The sequence below is a fragment of the Vigna unguiculata genome, chromosome 6 (genome assembly GCF_037176805.1).
Source record: "Vigna unguiculata cultivar grain cowpea cultivar isolate G323 ecotype 2 chromosome 6, ASM3717680v1, whole genome shotgun sequence".
In the NCBI taxonomy this organism is placed as follows: domain Eukaryota; kingdom Viridiplantae; phylum Streptophyta; class Magnoliopsida; order Fabales; family Fabaceae; genus Vigna; species Vigna unguiculata.
Window position 1 is genome coordinate 18,915,593 of NC_140797.1, and position 23,254 is coordinate 18,938,846.

The following is a 23,254-nucleotide window of genomic DNA, read 5'->3' on the forward strand; positions in this document are numbered from 1 at the left end:
TCTTATTAGTAACCAATTTTAGTGACTAAAAGTTGTTAGTCACTATAGTGACCAATTTAGATACCAATTTACAAAATTAAAATTTATTGGTTACTAAAATAGTCACTAATATAAACAAAAAATTATAATTGGTCACTAAATTTGTTACTAATTAATTAGAGAGCAATTTAGTAACTAAGTTATTTTGGTAGCCAAAACATAGGTAGCTAATTTTTAGTGACCAGTTTTTTTTGGTAGGCAAAACTATGGTAGCTAATTTTAAAAACCAATTTAGTGACCAATTATAATTTTTTATTCATAATTGTAACTATTTTAGTAACCAATAATTTTTTTACTTTGTAAACTTGTATTTAAATTAGTAATTATAGTAACTAACAATTTTTTGTCACTAAAATTGGTTACTAATGAAGCATTTTCTTGTAGTGTAAGTTCCATTTATTTTTCCAGCAACATTTTCTTTGCTTCCTAGTGTGTGTTCTTCATTTTCATTTTGTGGTTTCCATTTATTTTCAGTTATCATCTTGTGTTTTGTTTTAAGTCATGTTTAAGTGTTTTGTTTCATCTCCATTTTCGTTTCATTTGATATTTTCTGCATTTTCTTGATGAGAACCAAGTCCTACATCACACGAAAGAGCAATGAACATCAAAGTGATGCTTGTGGATGTGTAAGGCATGTTCTCACTGTTTTTGATCCATTTCACCGATTGGATTCTTGCTTTTGTGTGTTCTAGATGTTCTTCTATGATTCATGCTTGATTCTAGATCATAATCAAGTTCATTCTACTTGAATTTCATAGAACATCTTCTTAATTTTCGTGAGCAACTATGCTCCAGTCTTTGTTTTCAATTTTTACTGCACGCATACCTACTGTTTGTGATTTATCCTGAACACATGGTTCGACAAACGTTTTTTCTGATTTTTGCCTCTTAAAGAAGAGAGATAGACGAAAATGAAAATAACAAAGAAAAGAATCACTAAAAAATGTTGAGTACAAAAAATATGAAAAATCTGTGAAGTTGAGGCATCAATCAGCGTTTTCTGGACTGCCAATTTTTGGAAAATTCATTTTCAGTGCTGTTTTGTGTGCGTTTTGCTGTGTTTTAACTGATCTTTGTTGATATAATTCTTGGCTTAGGTGTGTGCTCTATATTGCCTGGAGTTGCCTTAATTTCAAGTGGATTCTTCCCTTCATTTGGCACTGTTGCAATGAGTACTATAAGCTTCATGTTTGAGCACTTCTTTTTCAGATTTTCTCTTCAATTCTAGTGCCATTCTTTAGGCAATTCATTTGAGTGCTTAACTTGTTTGTTTGCCTTATTTCTAGTTTATCTTTCTTTGTTAAAGTTTTAAGTATGTTTCAACTATATTCCACTTGAGTTTAGCTCTTCTTTCATTTAAGCTTTTCTTGTTTTTCCTTATTGGCTTCTTTGGTTTGGTGTTACATTCTTGGTGGAAGATTTCTTTGGAGGTAACCAAATACTCAAGGTAGCATCCTAGGAGGTGGAAACCAAAGTGGAACTCCAAGCTACAAGTGAAGTTCACAAAGGAGAAAATTCAAAGCAAACACTTGAGGGAGACACTTTGGAGGCTGGACCGAGAGCTTGAGAGACATAGCTTTGCATAGCATAGTTTTATTTTGGTTTTTGTTGTTTTGATGTCACGAATTTTGTGTAATTTTCTTTCTTTCATTTGGCTTAGGTGGGAAAATGCTTTAGAGCAATCCCATCCTTAGCATTTAATTGTAATAGTTTAAGGTGTAGTGTGAGGTTCAAGGGGTTCCAAAGGCCACTTGAATTTTCACTTAGGATTTTCGTCTAGTTTATGTTTTCAATTTTTATGTTTTCTGCCTTTATGTTTTAAATGTCCAGGTTTTGTGTAATTTGTATGATTGCTTCTAGGTTTTAGGTCACCGTGATATCTAGGTGCAAATCTTTAAACACTTAGTTGACCTTTCTTTAGTCATAAGATTTCACACACTTTGGAAGTTGTTTTTCACAATTAAGATCTGTCTTGTTGGGAAATTTTATTGAGAATTTTTGTGAAAGAAATTTAGAGATTTCTGGCTAGGAAAGGTTTGGCTTCTAAGCCTGTCCATGAGACTCACCTCCCTTTCCTAGGAACATCTCTAGAAATCTTTTCCTTTATATTCTCTTTAAAATTCCTAAAATTTCTTTGTGAAAAGTTGTTTAGATAAGTGTTTCAAAAGTGTTTTCCAAAATGAGTTATCGTTTGTACAATAGATTGGATTTAGGTAGTCATAGTGAAGATAAAATGCACCATACACATGAGAGTACATTCCCTTTCTTTGGTGAGGACATAAGTGCATTATCATACATATCTTGGGAGAGGGAAATAGATGATTTGGTGCAATCATTCCATCTTAGACATAATAAATACTACTTTCTTACTTTGTGCATTTCAAGTTTTGTAGGACATTCAAGAGAGTGGTGGGATTATAGGCAGCTTAGAGTGGAAAAAGGAAGAAAATCTCCAATTCAAAATTGGAGTGAGTTGAGACCATGCATGAGAAGAACATTCATACCACCTTCCTTTGATTTTGATCGTGAGATAGAGAAAAAGAAAATTGAGATAGTAAGAAGGAAGGAGAAAAAACTCACAATTAAGAGAGATGAGGGAGTTGGAAGAAAAAGAAAAAATAAGAATTCAGAAAATAGAGCAAAAAGAAAGAGAAATTTGAGCAAGAATTGAGAGAAGAAGAGGAAAAGTTGAGAAAACAAAAAGAGGAAGAAAAGAGAATAGAACATGAAGAGGAAAAGAGAGTAAGACAAGAGGCAGAGTTTAAAAGAAAAGAGGAAGAGATTGAGAGGAAAGAAATAATGCTTAGGGAAGTAGAGATACAACATCCTACGGCTCCTTGCATAGACTTCAAGGGAGTAATTCCATCTTTAAACTTTTCTTTATTAGTCATTAATACTTTTGTCTTAACTCTCCCTAAAATTGTTTTTCCATCTTCACCAATAATTCCATATTCCTCAAAAGATTTGCAAAAGTCAATCTCTGACTTAGAATTACCTTTTGGCTTTTCAACCATTTCAAAACTAACATAATATTCATAAACTTTCAGAAAACATGCATTCAAAGATCATGAGGACTTTTTTACAGGCTATAATGGGGCCAAGGCAAAGGTAGGAAAAATTTTAGGAGTTTTGGATTTTTGAAATAGTAATGTAGGAAGAATAATGGAGTATAATTTCAAAAACAACTCTTTTTCGTTTATTGCTTTTTGTTGCTCTCACTATTTTTTTTAGAAAGCAATTATTTCAACACTTTTTTGTCAACAATTTTTCCTTTTGCCATTTTTATTAATTTGTGGGTGAGATACTCACCCACACACTTTATTCCTCAACCATTCCTGAACACAATCCATTAGCTCCTTCTTTCTTCCTAAGGTAGAACATGGTCTTTTTCTTTTCAAGGTTATGGAATAGGCTTGAAACAAGAAAAAGAGGTTTAAAGCTCAAAGGGGCTATCAATGGATTAATATCAAGGTGGGCTTATTTGGCCAAGTAGCTAGAAACAAGAATTGCCTCAATCATATCAAATAATGCATATTCACCTAAGATGCAAAACAAAAGAGTCAAGCTAAACATTTGAGTATAAACAAACATGAGCAAGTCACTCAAGAAAAAATAGGAATGCCATATGGCAGTTCATCCTTTACATTAAGGCTTAAGACTCACAAGGTCAAATTCTTTCACAAAAGATTTAATCAAGAAATTCTCAAATCAACTCAATTAGCAAATCATAGAAACAATCCGCTCATACCAACATGACTTTTATTTTTCCAGAATTATGATCATCCCAATTATTGAATCAAATCCCAAAATCCAATGTCAATATGTTTTATTGAAAGTAGGGAAATATTTTTGTGGATTTCTTATGAGACATATTGTTTAAAAGTTTCACTTAATAACAAGTTAATACTTTCACAATTTTCTCAAAAAGAAATCACAATTTTTTTTCTTTTTAAATCAAAACAAAAAAAAAAATTGAAAAACAGAAAAAAAAAGATTCTACCTACAGTTTGTTTCCCCCTCACTTATTTCAAAAAAAAATGTCCTTGATGGACTTATTTTGGGGAGGAAACGAAAAAATTTGTGACATTTGGCTCAATCTGGCCATATGTCAAAATTTATTTTCTTTAATTTTACAAAGTACAAATCAGCTTGTACCATTTTTTTTACTTTTACATTTTTATTTGTATAAAAACTAAAAAGAAAAACACATTTTTTATTTTTTTTTAAATTTTTCACTAAAATTAAAAACAGAAAACAAATATGCATGCAATTTAACTTTTCTATCAACAATGATTTCAAAAAGAATTTGAATCTAAGCTTTTTACCTGTTGCAACAACCTTTCTTCTTTTTCTGCAGCCATGTCAACAAAGGTAACCACTGAAAACTTATTTGCATCATTCACATCAACAAACTTGATGTGTGGAATTTGTGGCTTCAACTCAACTTGAGCATCATCAGGTGCATTTGGATGGTTAAGCAGATCATTAGTAATCCTTGTAATCTCATCTTGTGAGCAAAAATTTTCACCTGGTGTTGTTGACTATGCTGCTTCATCATTAACCAAGTCAGTTGCAATAGTAGATGCTTCAGCTGCATCTTCGAATACTGTTGGCTCTTTAATTGCACTTGTTTATCAACTTCAGCAACATCTTTAATATGTCCATCAATAGACATATTACTATGACAATCAATATATCCATCAGTAGATATATCAATGTGATGTGATTCCGCTATTGATTTTTCATACAGACTCTGCAAACTTTGTGCGGCGACATTCATCATCTCTTTCTGATCTGTATGATTCATCTTCATCATTTCAGTCATCATTTTCATCATATCTTCCAAAGTGACCCTTCTCACTGCATCATTCATTAGCTGACTCAAATCTTCAGACATTTGTTCAGCTTTGATGGCCAACTTCAAAAGCACATCTTTGATTTCATGACGAAGTTCGTTAATATCTGGATTTTCAGGAAATCTCTGATGGGGTTGAGGGGTGGTATTAACAGTTACAAGTAATTCTATGAAGTTGTTCTTACTTGCATCCCTCAACATATAAGACAATATTTTCTTATTTTCGTACCACTCTTGCTCAATATTTCTACATCTTTGATCAACTCGCAACCTTTCATCCATGGACTTTAATTTCTCTATAACCTCACCCATTAAGATCATAACTTCCTTGTAGGATGGTCCATTGGTTGCTTCAACTTGTTGTGGTGGTACATATTGTTGCTGAAAACTATTTGGAATATATGGTTGCAGGTGGACACTCAGAATATGGTTGTTGCTCATATCCCAATAAAGATGAGCTTTTTTCCTTTCATCCATGGACTCAGCAAAAACCAAAATAAAACTATGCCAAGCTATGTCTCTAAAGCTCTCGATCCAGCCTCCAAAGTGTGTCTCCCTTAAGTGTTTGCTTTGAATTTTCTCCGTTGTGAACTTCACTTGTAGCTTGAAGTTCCACTTTGGTTTCCACCTCCTAGGATGCTACCTTGAGTATTTGGTTACCTCCAAAGAATTCTTCCACCAAGAATGTAACACCAAACCAAAGAAGCCAATAAGGAAAAACAAGAAAAGCTTAAATGAAAGAAGAGCTAAACTCAAGTGGAATATAGTTGAAACATACTTAAAGATTTAACAAAGAAAGATAAACTAGAAATAAGGCAAACAAACAAGGTAAGCACTCAAATGAATTACCTAAAGAATGGCACTAGAATTGAAGAGAAAATCTGAAAAAGAAGTGCTCAAACATGAAGCTTATAGTACTCATTGCAACAGTGCCAAATGAAGGGAAGAATCCACTTGAAATTAAGGTAACTCAAGGCAATATAGAGCACACACCTAAGCCAAGAATTATATCAACAAAGAGAACTTAAAACACAGCAAAACGCACACAAAACCGCACTAAAAATGAATTTTCCAGAAACTAGCAGTCCAGAAAACGCTGATTGATGCCTCAACTTCACAGATTTTTCATATTTTTTGTACTCAACATTTTTTTAGTGATTCTTTTTTTGTTATTTTCGTCTATCTCTCTTCTTTAAGAGGCAAAAATCGGAAAAAACTTTTGTCGAACCATGTGTTTAGGATAAATCACAAACAATAAGTGTGCGTGCAGTGAAAACTGAAAATAGAGACTAGAGCATACTTGCTCACGGAAATTAAGAAGATGTTCTATGAAATTCAAGTAGAATGAACTTGATTATGATCTAGAATCAAGCATGAATCATAGAAGAACATCTAGAACACACAAAAGCAAGAATCCAATCGGTGAAATGGATCAAAAACAGTGAGAACATGCCTTACACATCCACAAGCATCACTTTAATGTTCATTGCTCTTTTGTGTGATGTAGGAATTGGTTCAAATCAAGAAAATGCAGAAAATAGCAAATGAAACGAAAATGGAGATGAAACAAAACACTTAAACATTACTTAAGACAAAACACAAGATGATAAACTGAAAATAAATGGAAACCACCGAATGAAAATGAAGAACACACACTAGGAAGCAAAGAAAAAGTTGCTAAAAAAATAAATGGAACTTAAGAACAAATTTTAACCAAAAATCATGGAGATCTACCATTTGAATCCATAGAATTCATGTAGACTCATAGATGTTCGGTTGATTTGAAGGAAACTTGAAGAAAACTCAAAGAAAATGGAAGAACAACATAAAAAATGAAAGAACACAAAGAAAAATGGATGAACAACACGAAAATTGAAAGAAAAACCACAAGGAAGATGAACTTATCTCTTGACGTCAAGCTTGATCAACCAAGGCTCTAGATAGCACATGATGAGTCCATCTTCAAGAGTAAGGAAGCCAAGGAGAAGCCATGCGGAATTGATGAGGCTTCCATGGAGAAGGATGAAGGTGCGGAAGCTAGAAGATGAGAGGAGAAATGATGTGGCAATGGTGTTTGGAGAAGCTCTCAAGTGAGGTTGGGCCAACACTTAAGGAAGGGGGCTAGAGGAAACCAAGAAGGAGAACTCTAGCTTAAGTTGATTCACAAAAAGAGAGGAGCTTGGAGTCATCTCAACAGAATTTCTCTACTATATTCATGAATGAAAATACAAGGGTCCTAAGCTCTCTATTTATAGTAGAAAAGGAGAGCCAAGTGGTCTAGAAAAAGGGAGGGAAAAAGGATCTAGAAAGTTGAAATTTAGAGCCAAAAAGGAGCATGTGGGAGGTGTGACTTGCCACCTAAGCAAGTCACACTTGTTTTGCCATGGGAAGCTAACTCTCATCCTTGGAGAGCAAGTTTGAGAAGCTTCTAGGCTTTTCTAGAGTAGACACACTACTCTTGGCTCATTGGGCCCAATTCCCCTTTTTGGTCTAAAATTACTTCTAAAGCCCAATTTCCTCTAAGGCCCAATACATGGCCCAAAGAAAACCCTATTCTACTGGGCCCCAAATACAAAGCCCAAAATAAAATCCTTATCTAGTATTTATAAGCAAAGTGTCCTAGGCTAGGTCTTCACATCTTCCTTGGCCCATGTGAAGTTCATCTTGGGCCTTGCATGCGCATTTAAGGCCCATTCCTCTTGTATTCTCCTAGCCATAAAAAGAATCAAGACAATTAAAGATAGCACAAAATAATGGCCCAATAAAAGTATAAGGCCCAAAATGATTATTTATTTAATGACAAAGAAAAACTAAATGGGCAAGGCCATTGGCCCAAGTTGAAAAGCCCTATAGGGTGATATTCATCATGTGTGTGGACAAGAGGCAGTTGAACAAGATGACAATCAAGAATAAGTACCTTCTCCTGAGAATTGATGACTTGATGGATCAATTGCATGGATCATCGGTGTTCTCAAAGATTGATCTACAGTTAGGATACCACCAGATATACAGAAGACGGCCTTGAGGTCCCAATATGGAAACTATGAGTATCAAGTATGAGAAATGGCAATGGAATATATGTAGTTACGAATTGAATTGATATATTGGTGTGACCTTGGCATGTAAAGTGAATGAGATGGGTGATATTAAATGGCAATGATATTGGTATGAGATGAGACCCTATATTCATGAAATTGGGAGAATGAGATGGCATGGATTCAATATGGAATATGAAAGGAAAGTGGTTATAAATGAGGAAATGAGGTTTGAATGCATGATTATTGTTATTTGGTTGTTTAAATATATTTGGTACTTGTTAGTGCGTAATTCCTTGAAATCTCTAGGTGAGGTTCCAGGGCCGTGCTTTAGTGGTCGGGACGTAATTCCATGACCCCTGTTAGTAAGTGTCCATGGTGGTGCCCCATCTATATAATTTGGTAAGGATTCAAGGTAAGGATTGCATCGTGACACTCTAAGGAGTTAGTTAGTCTCACTTAGAGCAAACTGAATCTTGTGGTGAGAGTAACAAGAGGCTTGAAACTCATTAAGGGCTAACCTTGTGTGTGGGGGATTGATTCATCGTAACACTTGTAACGCATAGCTCAGGGGTGAGTAGCTCAGGGGTGAGCAGAGGTATCCACCACAAGTGCAAGCATCTGCTGAATCTGACCTGATTATATGTATTCGGATAAGTCGAGTCGAGTCTTAGTGTATTGATTGGAAGGTCATAACATGCTTGGGTGATGTTTGTATATTGGACTGTGAAAGTATATCTGATTGCATGATAAAATCTTTCAGTTCTAGCTTACCCTTTGCTTGTTTGATTGCTTTGTATGTTGCTTTTCTACTCTTGTGATGATCATCAATTTATTGATGGGAGCAGATGCGAGAGGTACTCGTGGTCAACGGGAGAGAGACGATTTCGCTGCATAGTCTACTTGGGCTAGACTTCATGTTCTTGTTGGACTTTTCTTTGGGGCCATGGCCCATGTATTAGCCTGTCGTTTATATTTCTATATGATTCTAGTAAACTTTATAACTTGTTTTTTCTGGGGCATCGTAGTGTGCCTTGGGTGGTAAGGAGGGGTGTTTAAACTCTGAGACTACGCTAAAATATTATTTAGTGTGATGCCTCCTTTAATTTCGTTTATTAAATTAAATGGGGCGTTACATTTATGGTATTAGAGCAGTCATTCCTTAGGTCTGTGGACTTGGATGTTCGCTGAGCTTTCTCTGTGTCTTTCTGAGTGTTTTCAATTAAATTCCTGTCTTATCAAGCCTAACCAAGTGATTTCCTGTGTGCTAGTGAACTATGGCACCTTCTCGTAGGACTCCGCAATCCTCCCAAAGCGATGTGTCAGATATCGCTAGAGCAATTGAGGCAATGGTAGTTGCCATGATGCAGCAAAGCACGACGATGATGCAGCAACACGAAGCATCCATACAACGACAAGCAGCGTCGCTTGAGCAGCAAAAATTGGTGATGCAGCATATGGAGGCTGCTAGGGTAGCTGCTGAGGATGCCCACCGGTAGCACATGGAGGCCCTCCGCCAATTGTAGGAGAATAGGGCGGCTGCCCCTGTGTTTGGTCCTAAGCCACATCCGCCAGTAAGAGAGTGGAGTCTGGAAGACTTCCTGAAACACCATCAAGTGGAATTCAACGGGAAGACTAGCCTGGATGCAGCCGATCAATGGCTGAAGGACCTGGAGAGAATCTTCGACGTGAAGATGTGTCTAGCAGATAACAGGTTGGCTTTGCAGTCTATATGCTCATCGGAGAAGCTGAACATTGGTGGATTAGCATGAAGTCCATCATGAAGGAGCGAGGAGAGCCTATGACTTGGGAGGCCTTCAAGGGGAAGTTCCTCTCGGAATACTTCCCTGACAGTGTGAGATTTGCCAAGGAGGTGGAATTCTTCCAACTGACCCAAGGAGGAAAATCTGTGACAGACTATGCTAAGAAGTTCAAGCATCTCATCCGTTTCTACACCTTGCCACTCGATGAAGAGTGGAGATGCCATAAGTTTAAGAATGACCTCCGTGGCGACATCCGCTTGATGGTAGCCCGTCTATCCATTAAGGACTTTGCTGCACTGGTGGAGAAAGCACGAGTGATGGAGAAGATGAAGAATGAGGTGGAAGGTCAGCGTCCACAACAGCCACAAAGGATAGGTGGACTATCTGGGTCCACGCCCAGACATGAGGAGCGGAGGAGACCATATGACAGACCTCACCATCAGCCTCAAGAGTCTAGGAACTTTTCCCCTCAACAGGGTCGGGTACAGTGTTATATTTGTGGAGGTCCCCACCTGAGGAGCTCCTACCCACGCATGGAGGGTTACTGCAGATGCAACAATTGTGGGAAGGAAGGCCACTTTGGGGGGGTCTAGGAACTTTTCCGCTCAACAGGGTTGGGTACAGTGTTATATTTATGGAGGTCCCCACCTGAGGAGCGCCTGCCCACGCATGGAGGGTTACCGTATATGCAATAACTGTGGCAAGTAGGGCCACTTTGGGAAAAACTGCCCCAACCTTTCTAGGGCAGCGATACGCCCTCCAATTCAGACTACCTACCAGCACCAGCAGAGGAATAGAGGCAACATGCCTCAGGCGACAGGCAGAGTGTATGCCATGACCGGAGCGGAGGCTGCTAGCTAAGGTAACCTTGTTATAGGTGATTGTGTGATAGCTGGAAAGACATGTTGTGTATTGTATGATTTTGGAGCGACACACTCTTTTGTGTTAAATGTTTGTGTGGAACGTTTGGGTTTGCCGGTGTGCGAGCTGTAGTGTGAGCTTGCGGTATCTACTCCGGCATTGGGTTTGGTCAGGACGTCGTCCTTGTGTGCTAGGTGTCCGGTGGTGATAGAGGGACGCATGTACAAAGTAAATGCAATTTGCCTACCTCTACAAAAGTTGAAGGTAATCTTGGGGATGAATTGGCTCTCTGCCAATCGCGTTCTTATAGACTGTTGAGAGAAGAGGCTGTTATTTCTCGACTTAGAGGAGCCTGAATTGGTATCTCCTTAGGGAGTGGTGAACGAGGTTTAGAGTGGCACGCAGTGCTTCATAATCTTCGCTTGCATGGAGGTAGAGTAGAAGGAAGGGATGTCGGTTATACTAGTGGTGTAGGAATTTGAAGATGTATTGCCAGAGGAAGTGCCAGGGTTGCCTCCCAGTAGAGAGGTAGAATTCTCTATCGATCTGGTGCCAGGAACCGGTCCAGTGTCGATGGCTTCGTATCATATGGCTCCGGCAGAGTTAGTGGAACTCAAGAAATAGATAGGGGAGTTATTGGGGAAACAATTCATTCGACCAAGTACTTCGCCATGGGGAGCACCAACGTTGCTAGTGAAGAAGAAGGATAGGAGTTCACGTCTGTGTCTGGACTACAGACAGTTAAACAACATAACCATCAAGAACAAATACCCGCTTCCGAGAATTGATGACTTGATGGATTAGTTGCATGGGTCATCCGTCTTCTCGAAGATTGATTTGCGGTCGGGATACCATCAGATCTTGGTGAAGGCTGATGATGTGCAGAAGACAGCCTTCAAGTCCCGATATAGACACTATGAGTATATGGTTACGCCTTTCAGTGTGACCAATGCTCCAGCGATGTTTATGGACTACATGAACAAAATTTTTTGTCAATTCTTAGATAAATTCGTTGTGGTCTTTATAGACGATATACTTATCTATTACAGGACTCAAGAAGAGCACGCAAAACACCTGATGAGTCCATCTTCAAGATTAAGGAAGCCCAGGAGAAGCCATGCGAAATTGATGAAGCTTCCATGGAGAACGATGAAGGTGCAGAAGTTAGAAGACGAGAGGAGAAGTGGTGCAACAATGGTGTTTGGAGAAGCTCTCAAGTGAGGTTGGGCCAACACTCAAGGAAGGGGGCTAGAGCAAACCAAGAAGGAGAACTCTAGCCTAAGTTGATTCACAAAAAGAGAGGAGCCTGAAGTCATCTTAACAGAGTTTCTCTGCTATATTCATGAATGAAAAAACAAGGGTCTTAAGCTCTCTATTTATAGTAGAAAAGGAGAGCCAAGTGGTCTAAAAAAATGGAGCGAAAAAGGATCTAGAATGTTGTATTTGGAGCCAAAAAGATAGCATGAGGCAAGTGTGACTTGCCACCTAAGCAAGTCACAAGGGACTTGCTTCTAGGCGAATAAGAGAAGCTTGGTGACCAAGCTTGGAGCAAGAAGGATCTAGATCCTCTCACAAATGCACACTCTCTCTCTTGTTGGGCTAATTTCAAGCCTAACTCTTCTTTGGTCCAATTCTCTTCAAAGCCCAAAAACCCTCCAAGGCCTAATACATGGCCCAAACAAAAACCCTATTCTACAAAGCCCAAAATACAAGGCCCACAAATAAACCCTATTCTAATATTTACAAACAAAGAGTCTTAGGCTAGGTCTTCACATCTTCATTGGCCCATGTAAAGTTCATCTTGGGCCATGTATGTGCATTGGAGGCCCATTCCTCTTGTATCCTCCTACCCATAGCTCTTGTTGTGGGTCCCTTAGTTAGAGGCATCTCATCATCCCCTCCCTCTTGAGAAGGATTTGTCCTCAAATTTGAAACTTATGCCTCGTCATTTGTACCACCTGCAAAATGTATTAAGTCAGCAACATTAAAGGTGGCATGTACATCATATTCCTCAGGCAACTCTAGCCTATATGCATTATCATTGACTCTTTTCAGCACTTTAAAGGGACCATCACCTCGAGGGCTAAGTTTAGACTTCCTTTTCTTAGGAAATCTATCTTTTCTAAGGTGTAGCCACACCCAATCCCCTTCTTCAAAAATCATTTCCCTCTCCCCCTTATTGTTGTACTTAGCATACCTCTCACTTTGTTGCTAGATTTGTCTTTTAATCCTCTCATGCATTTTCTTAACAAAATTAGATTTTGCCACCCCTTCTTTATGAATGAAATCAAAAGATGTAGGAAGTGGTAACAAATCCATAGGAATGAGAGGATTAAAGCCATAAACAGCTTCAAATGGAGAGATCTTAGTAGTCCTATGAACCACTCTATTGTAGGCAAACTCAATATGGGGAAGGTATTCATCCCAAGATTTGTGTTTCCCTTCAAAATTGCGCTTAGCATAATAGACAGAGATCTATTAACAACTTCAGTTTGCCCATCAGTTTGTGGGTGACATGAAGTAGAGAAATTAAGTTTAGTTCCTAGCCTTGACCAAAGAGTTTTCCAAAAATGGCTAAGGAACTTAGTATCTCTATCAGAAACTATGGTGCGGGGTATACCATGAAGCTTGACCACATCTCTAAGAAAAGCCGAGCAATGTTGCTAGCATCATCCACTTTGAGACAGGGTATAAAGTGTGTCATTTTTCTAAAACGATCTACCACCACAAAAATGGAATCAAAACCCCTTTGTGTTCTTGGGAGTCCTAAGACAAAATCCATACTTATATCTTCCCAAGGGGCTGAAGCAATAGGCAAGGGGGTGTATAATCCATGAGGCATTATTTTAGACTTAGATTGTAAGCATGAGATACATCTATTACAATGCCTTTATATGGGGCCAAAAGAATTTCTCTTTTAAAAGACCTAGGGTTTTTTCTACCCCAAAATGACCTATTAATCCCTATTCATGTGTTTCTTGAACAAGGAGTTTTCTTTGTGAACCTTAGGGAATACAAATTTTTCCTTCTTTAAACAAATACCCCTCATTCACATAGAAACCTCCTTGAGGTCTTTCCATACACTCAACATAAGTAGAGGAAAACTCAAAATCTTGATTATACATTTCTGGAATGTGATCAAATCCAAGAATTTGGGCTCCTAATTTTGAAAACAAAGTGTGTCTTCTATATAAGGCATCAACCACCACATTACTTTTGCCCTTCTTGTACTTTATCACATAAGGAAATTGTTCCAAGAATTCCATCCACTTAGCATGTATTTTATTCAGCTTGTGTTGGCACTTCAAATATTTTAGCGACTCATGGTCACTATGAATGACAAAGTCTTTGTACATAAGGTAGTGTTCCCAAGGTTAAAGGGCCCTAACTAAGGCATACAATTCCTTATCATAGGTGAGATAGTTGAGGGATGCACCATGAAGTTTTTCACTGAAATAAGCAATTGGGTGCCCTACTTGCAACAACACAACACCTATTCCTACACCAGATGCATCACACTCTACCTCAAAGGTTTTTGAAAAGTTTGGTAAAGCTAGAATGGGTGCATTGGTGAGCTTTTCCTTGAGTTGCTGAAAAGCAGACTCTTGTTTTTCACCCCAATTAAAAGATACATCTTTCTTGACAAGTTCATTGAGGGGTGAAGCCAAAGTAGAGAAATTAGGAACAAACCTCCTATAAAAGCTTGCCAAATCATGGAAGCTCCTAACCTCTCCAACATTTTTAGGAGTAGGCCATTCTTGGAGGGCCTTTATTTTTGTAGGGTCAACATGGACCCATTTTTATTTACTACAAAACCTAAGAAAATAACACTATCTACACAAAAAGTGCATTTCTCTTTATTTGCAAACAAACTATTTACCCTAAGGATGGTAAGGACAGACCTCAGATGGTCTATGTGCTCATGTAAGCTCTTGTTATAGATCAAAATGTCATCAAAGTAGACAACCACAAACTTTCCTATGCACTCTCTAAGAACGTGATTCATTAGTCTCTTGAATGTGCTAGGTGCATTAGTAAGCCCAAAGGGCATCACCAACCACTCATATAGTCCAAATTTGGTCTTAAAAGCGGTTTTCCACTCATCACCTTCTTTGATTCTTATTTGGTGATAACCACTCTTTAGATCAATTCTAGAAAACATGAGGAACCCATGCAATTCATCAAGCATGTCATCAAGCCTAAGAATGGGATGCCTATATTTAATGGTGATGTTATTTATGGCTCAATAATCACAGCACATTCTCCATTTCCCATCCTTTTTAGGTACTAACAAAATAGGCACAACACAAGGGCTAAGGCTCTTTTGAACCCAACCCTTCTCCAACAACTCTTGGACTTAAGACTCTATCTCCTTTGTTTCTTGAGGATTTGTCCTATAGGTTGGTCTATTTGGTAGACTAGCCCAAGGCACTAAATCTATTTGATGTTCAATTCCTCTAAAGGGAGGAAGCCCAATAGGCCCTTCCTTAGGGAATATATCATAAAACTCTTTCAAAAGATTTTCAATTTTAGGAGGTAGATTCTTAAGCTCAAGAGTTGTGGCAGTACATGTGAGTGTTCCTTTACACAGCAGGAGGCATGAAGGTTGTTCAACATTGAGAACTTGATTTAAAGATTTCATGGTTAAAATGTTCTCATTTTGAATGACCTTGGGAGAAGGAACACCAATCTCTCCCGCCTCAGATTCATCTTTATTTAGCTTTTGGACTTTTTGAGGACTTCCTTTTTTTTGTCCTCATCTTTCTCTTTTTCTCTTTTGTTCTTCATTTGAAGTTAATCCTTAGCCACTTGTGATGCAAAAGAGGATGAAGAACAAACTTTTTAGCCTTGTGAGTAAAGGTAATCTCGTTGGTGAGACCATTGTGCATGGTTTTCTTATCAAATTGCCAAGGTCTCCCCAATAAGATATGACAAGCTTCCATAGGTACTACATCACATAGCACACTATCTTCATATTTCCCTATGGAAAACTTGACCTTTACTTGATGTTTGACTGCCAAATCCCCATCTTCATTAAGCCAATGAAGTTTGTAAGGTTTTGGATGAGGTAAGACAGTCAAAGACAACTTGTCAACCAACCTAGTACTGCAGCAGTTACAACACGAGCCACTATCCACAATTAGAGAACAAGTGTTTTCCAAAATTTTACACCTTGTGTGAAATATGTTCTCTCTTTGTGTTAGTGCTTGTGGACTAGGTTGATTGTTGAGGATCCTTCTAACAATTAAAAGGTCCCCATCACAAGGGTGAGCATCTTCTATATTAGACTCGTTGGATTCCTCACTTCCACTCTCACTTTCATTTCCATCCTGGCTGCTATATCTATCAACACCCCTAAGAATCATGGTCTTTTTGGTGGGGCATTGAGATGCTATGTGACCTCTACCAAGACATTTGAAGCATTTGATTTCACTTGTGCGAGTGTGTGATGATGCACTCCCTTCTTTACCTTTTCCTAGATTCCTAGGTGGCTCCTCTTTTTTCTCTTCTTTCTTAACATAAGAGTTAGTTTGAGCTTGATTTCTTTTTGAAAAAGATTTTCTCAAATTTTGTTGTTCTACCTTAATGCATATTTGCACCAAATCACTCAAATCTTGGTAAGGTAGAAGCTTAACTCTATCTCTTATATCAAGGTTTAAGCCACTTAAGAATCTAGAAATGGTAATGGACTCTTCCTCAATTATTCCTGCCCTCATCATAAGTAACTCCATTTTCTTTCTATATTCTTCCACAAACATATTTCTTTATTGGAGTCTTTTGGAGCTTGTTCATGAGCTCCCTATTGTAGTAGGAGGGAATGTGTCTCGTCCTAAGGGTTGACTTAAGATCATTCCAATATTCAATTGAAGGTCCATTACTTCTTAGCCTCTCTTGGACTATAAAAGTCCACCAATATATAGCATACCCTTGAAAGCTTAGGGTAGCAATAGGAACTTTCCTTTCTTCGCTAACTTGATGGCAAGCAAAGAGTTGCCTAACCTTCATCTCCCAATCCAAATAAGCTTCAACATCATCCTTGCCTTGAAAGTGAGGCAAGTCTACTTTAACTTCTCTAGGAGTAGGGTCTTTTCTTTGCCTCTTAATGTGGGAAGGTTGTTGATAATATTCTCCTAATCTTAATCCTTCCTCTTCCCCATATATTGAAGATCCACTTCTAGACCCTTTGCTAGAATTACTCCTACTTTTTCGCTTATTTTGGATTTTCTCATCTCTTTTCTTTAAAGCTTTGATTTGTTCCTCCAAGAGAGCAATTTGGCCATCTCTTTCCAATTGATCTTTCACCTTGTAAATTGCCTCTTGTTGTCTCCATAGTTCAAGTGATTTGAATTGTTGAGAAACATGTTTTAAAATATGAATTGAATCCTCATAATCACTTGCACTATGTAGGGAGGGTTGACTAGCCATGATTACTAAAAGCTAACTAAGAAATTCTAAAGAAGAAGTAAATAACAAACTTCTTGAATTATCTTCCAGGATAGAGAGGTGAATCACTTGGATTGCTTACTTACCAAGTCTTTCCTTGCCAAAGTAATTCAAAGAATATTGCACAAAACTTCTAAAATAGAATTAGACACACAATAACAATTAAGCAACAAAAACAAAAAATTGGAGTCTAACTATGCGGCCTACTTTGGTGAGGCTTGATGTTGCAAGACACACTCACCGTCTACAAGCGCTTTTACTATTTAAGAAGGTTCTAATTAAGAGATGAGAGAACACCTAAGGCTCCCCCCAAGACACTTAATTAGTTTAATGAGATACAAGAAAGAAAACTTGAACAAATACAACTCAAATGAATACAATCACAAATTTGTGCAAACTTAAAAAGTCTTCAAGTGTTTCACTCCACTCTTTTCTTTCTTCTTTTGTCTCACTCAAGTGTTTGCTTTGAATTTTCTCCTTTGTGAACTTCATTTGTAGCTTGAAGTTCCACTTTTGTTTCCACCTCCTAGGATGTTACCTTAAGTATTTGGTTACCTCCAAAGAAATCTTTCACCAAGAATGTAACACCAAACCAAAGAAGCCAATAAGGAAAATCAAGAAAAGCTTAAATGAAAGAAAAGCTAAACTCAAGTGGAATATAGATAAAACATACTCAAAGATTTAACAAAGAAAGACAAACTAGAAATAAGGCAAAGAAACAAGTTAAGCACTCAAATGAATTACCTAAAGAATGGCACTAGAATGGATTAAAAACAACCAAAAACAAGCTAGAAATCTGCACAGAATTTGAATTTTCAGCCACTGCCAGTCCAAAAACGTGAAATTCAGCCTCTACTTCAGCGATTTATCATTTTTTCATTTCTCAACATTTTTCAATGATTTTTGTTTTCTTTTTTATCGTCTATGTTTTAGCTACAAGAAGCAAAAATCAGATCGAGATTTGCAATAGCCAATTTTTTGTGATAAAACAAATACAGAAAGTGTGCAGACAGACAGAACTGGAACAACAGTAAAATGCAACAGAAAGTACTCAAACTCAAGTGACGGTAGTGATTCTAGTGTACTTCTTTTGCCACTTTCTTTTTATCTTTTCTTTTGATTATTTTTGGCACTTGCTTGTACTCTTTTTGTGCTCTTTTTCTTTCTTTTTTTATAGCTCTTACAACAGTTAGTTTCAATCACAAATTAGAATCTCCACCACACTATGCTTGATCATTTGCATTTTAATAGAAACAAAAGAGAAGGAAACTTAAAGGAATCAAAAGAAGATTACGAAACACAATGGAATTTAACTCTAAAGAACTTGCCAAGAACTAATTAACAAGTATGAACTCAAATGCGAAAATTAAAAGCACATAAAGCACACTAGAAACAAAATGAAACTTAGGTGATTAAGCAAGCACAAGGAAAATTCCCACTGGACATTAAGATAACAAAGGTTATCTAGATGTGAAGGTTCATTTCCAAGGCTCCAAGGGAGAAGAGAAGGTGTATTTATGAACCAAAAACAGCAGCAAAATAGTAGCAATACAGCAGCAAAACAGCAGCAAAATGGAAAGCTAAACAAACGAATTTAAGATATAATTGAACTACACATTACTCTAGACAAAACATATGGATGAGAAATTTAAAATGACTCAAATAGATGAAATAGAAAATGAACAAGACTCAAACGAAAATGTAAAAGGCACACAAATTCACCATGGTTGAGCTCTTAGGCACAATGGCCGAATGGTTCCAAAGGAACAATGATAAGAACCATATAACCAATGAGGTGAAAAGAAGGAAAAAAAAAACAAGACAATCAAAGGAAGTAATGAACAACATGAAAATTGAAAGAAAAACCACAAGGAAGATGAACTTATCTCTTGACATCAAGCTTGATCAACCAATGCTCTAGATACCACCTGATGAGTCCATCTTCAAAAGTAAGGAAGCCTAGGAGAAGCCATGCGAAGTTGATGAAGCTTCCATGGAGAAGGATGGAGGTGCGGAAGTTAGAAGATGAGAGAAGTAGTGGTGCGGCAATGGTGTTTGGAGAAACTCTCAAGTGAGGTTGGGCCAACACTCAAGGAAGGGGGCTAGAGGAAACCAAGAAGGAGAACTCTAGCCTAAGTTGATTCACAAAAAGAGAGGAATCTGAAGGCATCTCAACAGAGTTTCTCTACTATATTCATGAATGAAAGACAAGGGTCCTAATGAAGGATTATCTTGTTTCCTTTTAATATTATTGAATATGGTGTGATTTGATTAAAAAAACTAAGTGAAATCCCCACTGGACATTAAGATAGTAAGCTATCTAGATGTGAAGGTTCCTTTCACAAAGCTCAAGAGAAGAAGATGATGGATTGATTCAAAACAAAAAGGAAATGGAAAGCACATAAACCATAGAAAACCAAGAACAATTAAAGGAATAAGAAAAATTAAAATGGATAGGAAAGAAATAGTACAAATGTGAGAAGCACGCCACTACAAGGCTAGGCTAGAAGCCATGGCAACCTTGAAGATGAGTGGATGTGTGCCGCCACTTGCTATGCAAGATAAGGCTTAAAAGTATTCACTCCCTAGGGAGGAAACTCTCACAAATGGTTGAGACACAATAGTGTTTTTACTTCAAAATGTTCAACCATTTTACATGTCTAGGAGCACCCCTTATATAGAAGAGTTTAAGGGCCTCTAAGCAAATAAAATATACCTAAGGATGTATCTACAAAAACTTAACCCTAGCTTCTAGAAACTAGGTCAAATAAGGTTACAAATAATAAGAGACAAAAGAGCTAACTATGGTGTTTGCAATGCTAATTTCGTTGTAGCACAAAAAGAGACCAAGAATGTGTCTCATATGTCTCCAAAAAGTGGCCAAAGTGCGCTAAAAACAAAAGAGACCAAAGGTACATAGGTACACTTGTTTCACGGCTTTTACTTTATGCTTTATGCCTTTGCTTTACTCTCTCCTCCACATCATTTATGCTCCCCAATCACCATGCGCCACCTAGCATTGCTTTCTTACTCCTAATTAACCTACAAAGCAAATAAACATAGATTAGCATGTTGGCTTAAGTCAAGTCAACTATAGTCAACAAGTCAAACCTAGTCAAGGTCAACAAGTCAACTAAAGTTGATTCAACTAAGTCAACTTAGGGAATCAAAAATAACAAAAACACAAATGAAAGGGATGAAGGATTAGTGAACTTCCTTTTTAAACATGCTTAGTCTTCTTAAGCATGTCTCGCCATCCTTGGTTGGGGTCAATCCTTCATCACATCCTCCGCAGCCACCCTTGCAGCCTTTATCTGCTGCATCACAAGCTGTTGCTACTTAAGCAATGTTGTATGTCGCTGCATCGATGCTTCGTATGTTGCATCATCGTCATGCTTTCCTGCGTCATAGCAGCCAACATTTCTTCTATAGCCTTAGTGATATCAGGTGCGTCGCCTTGAGAGGATTGAGGGGTCTTACGATGAGGTGCCATAGTTCACTGGCTCATAGAAAATCACTTGGTTAGGCTTGATAAGACAAGAATTTAACTAAGAACACTCATAAGACACAGAGAAAGCTAAGCGGACACCCAAGTCCACAGACCTAAGGAATGACCGCTCTGATACCATAAATGTAACGTCCCATTTAATTGATAAGCATAATTAAAAGAAACGTCACACACAAATAGTATAATAGCGCGATTTGGGGGTCTTAAACACAACCCCTACAATATCCTAGGGACACCACAATGCCCTAAACTAAACGAATACAAAGCAACAGAATCAACATAGGAAATTAAAATATAAATTAGTACATGGGCCACAACCTGGAAAGAAAGCCCATAAAGTTTTAAATCCAGTTCGAGCGAACTAAGCAGCGGAACCTCCATCACCCTGATTAGTTTGGGGAGTTCTTACCTCTGCTCACATCAACAAGTTGATGATCATTTCAAAAGAAAAGACCACACCATAGAACATACAACCACAAACAATAGGGTAAGCTAAAGCACAAAATAATTTCATCATGCAATCTGATAAACTTTCGCAGTCAACTACATATACAACACCCGAGCATGCTATGACTCTCAAACCAATACACTAAGACTCGACTCGACTCATCCGGATACATACAATCTGGTCAGATTCAGTAGATGCTTGCACTTGTGGTGGATACCTTTGCTCACCCCCGAGCTATGTGTTACAAGTGTTACAATGAATCAATTCCCTCACACACAAGGTTAGCCCTTAATGAGTTTCAGGCCTCCTGCTAATCTCACCACAAGAGTCAGCCTGCTCTAAGTGAGACTAATTGACTCCTTAGAGTGTCAGGATGCACCCTTACCTTGAATCCTTACCAGACCATATAGATGGGGCACCACCATGGACACCCACTAACAAGGGCCATGGAATTATCTCCCGACCATTGAAGCACGACCCTGAGATCCCACCTAGAGATCTCAAGGATTTATGCACTAACTGTCGACCATACCCAAACAATCAAGGAAGATTTATCATGCATATACATATATTATGTCAACCTTTATTACGAACCCCTTTCATGTTTCAAATCAAATCCACACTAATTCATCATACTCCATCAATGAATATCCCATTCCAACTCATCTCGTTACCATGCCACTTTAATACCAACCTCCTTATTGAGATCACATGCTAAGTTCATGACAAACCCATTATTCATAATTCATGAATCACATCACACTCATGCATATTTATTTGTCTCATGCATTTAACACAATACTCAAATCCAAGCAAGTATTAACCATTCAAGATTCAACGAAAACAATCACATATCACATTGCCTCGCCTAGCTCCTTGCTCAGGCTGAAGGGTCTCGCTCAGGCGAGAGGCTCTCGCTTATGCGAGCCCCCTTCGCCTAGGCGAGGGCTCAAAAAGGGGAACAGTAGCCTCACGCGGGATCTCGCTTAGGCGAGAGCCCTCTCGCTTGGGTGAGATGCTCGCTCGCTCAAGAGCAACGTGGGTCGCCTGAGCGACCACTCGCGTGAAGCAGCTTGGGCGAGCGTATATTGATCTCGCCTAGGCGAGATATACTCGCTTGGGCAAGAAAACCAGTGCTCACCACTGTTCTCTCGTGCATAAACACTCAACAGATTACAAATGGTTCAATAATATCATACACAGGTTCGCATCACCACACCAAGCACATTAACATGATAAAACCGCAGCACAAGCAGCACAACACAAAAGAAAGGGGCGAACCCTAGCTTCCCGTACCTGGAAAAACAAGCTAGCGGAATAATCTAACACACACACACAGTGAGCACGACTGTCCTAAGGATGGCCAAAGAGCTTAAACGAATGGTAAAACAGAATAAGGAACGAGTTATTACCAAACCCTAACGGTAAAAACGAAAATAGGTCTAGAAAAGTGGAATCATAAGCGGAGGAGTGACTTACGTGGAGCGGAAACTTGACTTGAGCTAACTTGAGGAAGGTTGACGGCTAACCCTAACAGAGAGTGGCAGCTGCTCAAAGGAGGCAAGGAGACGTGTTTTCTGGAAAGTGAATGAGAGAATGGAATTAGGGCAAATTAGGGTTTGAATCCCTATTGGGCCCGCCGTAGGCCCATTACATTAGGGCAACCCTTTTAATTTTGGGCAGAAAAGAAAAAGAATTTAGTGTGCCTTACATTCTCCCCAACAAGAAAATTTTCGACCTCGAAAAATTTTGAAAAAGAAAAAGAATTTAGTGGGCCTTACAATGGTAGCCTAGAGGTGGCTAAAAACAGTCCATATTACAACCATGAATGGCAATAAACACCCACATTTAAACCATTTTCGTTTTTATGTTATTAAACCACATTAAGGCACCATTAAAAGGAACAATTTAGGTTAGAGGAAAGATTTTGCAAGGCTGCCATTGAGGTGATAGAATAGAGCACGAAAATTAGAGAGTGGTGAAGTTGAGTGAGTCCTTGAACTGAATTGTGGAGAGCAAAGGAAAGCTATTGGAGGAAAGGGGGAGAATCAAAGGATACTCTATATTTTAAGCTAAGAAATTCTAGGTTAAGGGAGTTTTTCTCATTATTTGTATGTAGTGTGAATTGTATGAATATTATCTGTTTCTCCATGAACTGTTGTGTTCCTGGAAAATTCCAGAAACTGCCTGGCGGGCTATGCATATCAGTCAGGTGACTCGTGCATTTTGGTGTTTCTGGGTTCCTGTGAGAGGATCCACCTGGCGATACATTCACCAGTGCAGGAAGGGCCTTTGGCAGCG

General features: G+C 38.2%; 1 pseudogene; it reads right to left on the minus strand.

Annotated features, from left to right (window-relative positions):
• Positions 1–15,452: 15,452 nt before the first annotated feature.
• LOC146885625 (uncharacterized) lies at positions 15,453–16,979 on the minus strand (annotated as a pseudogene).
• Positions 16,980–23,254: the final 6,275 nt, after the last annotated feature.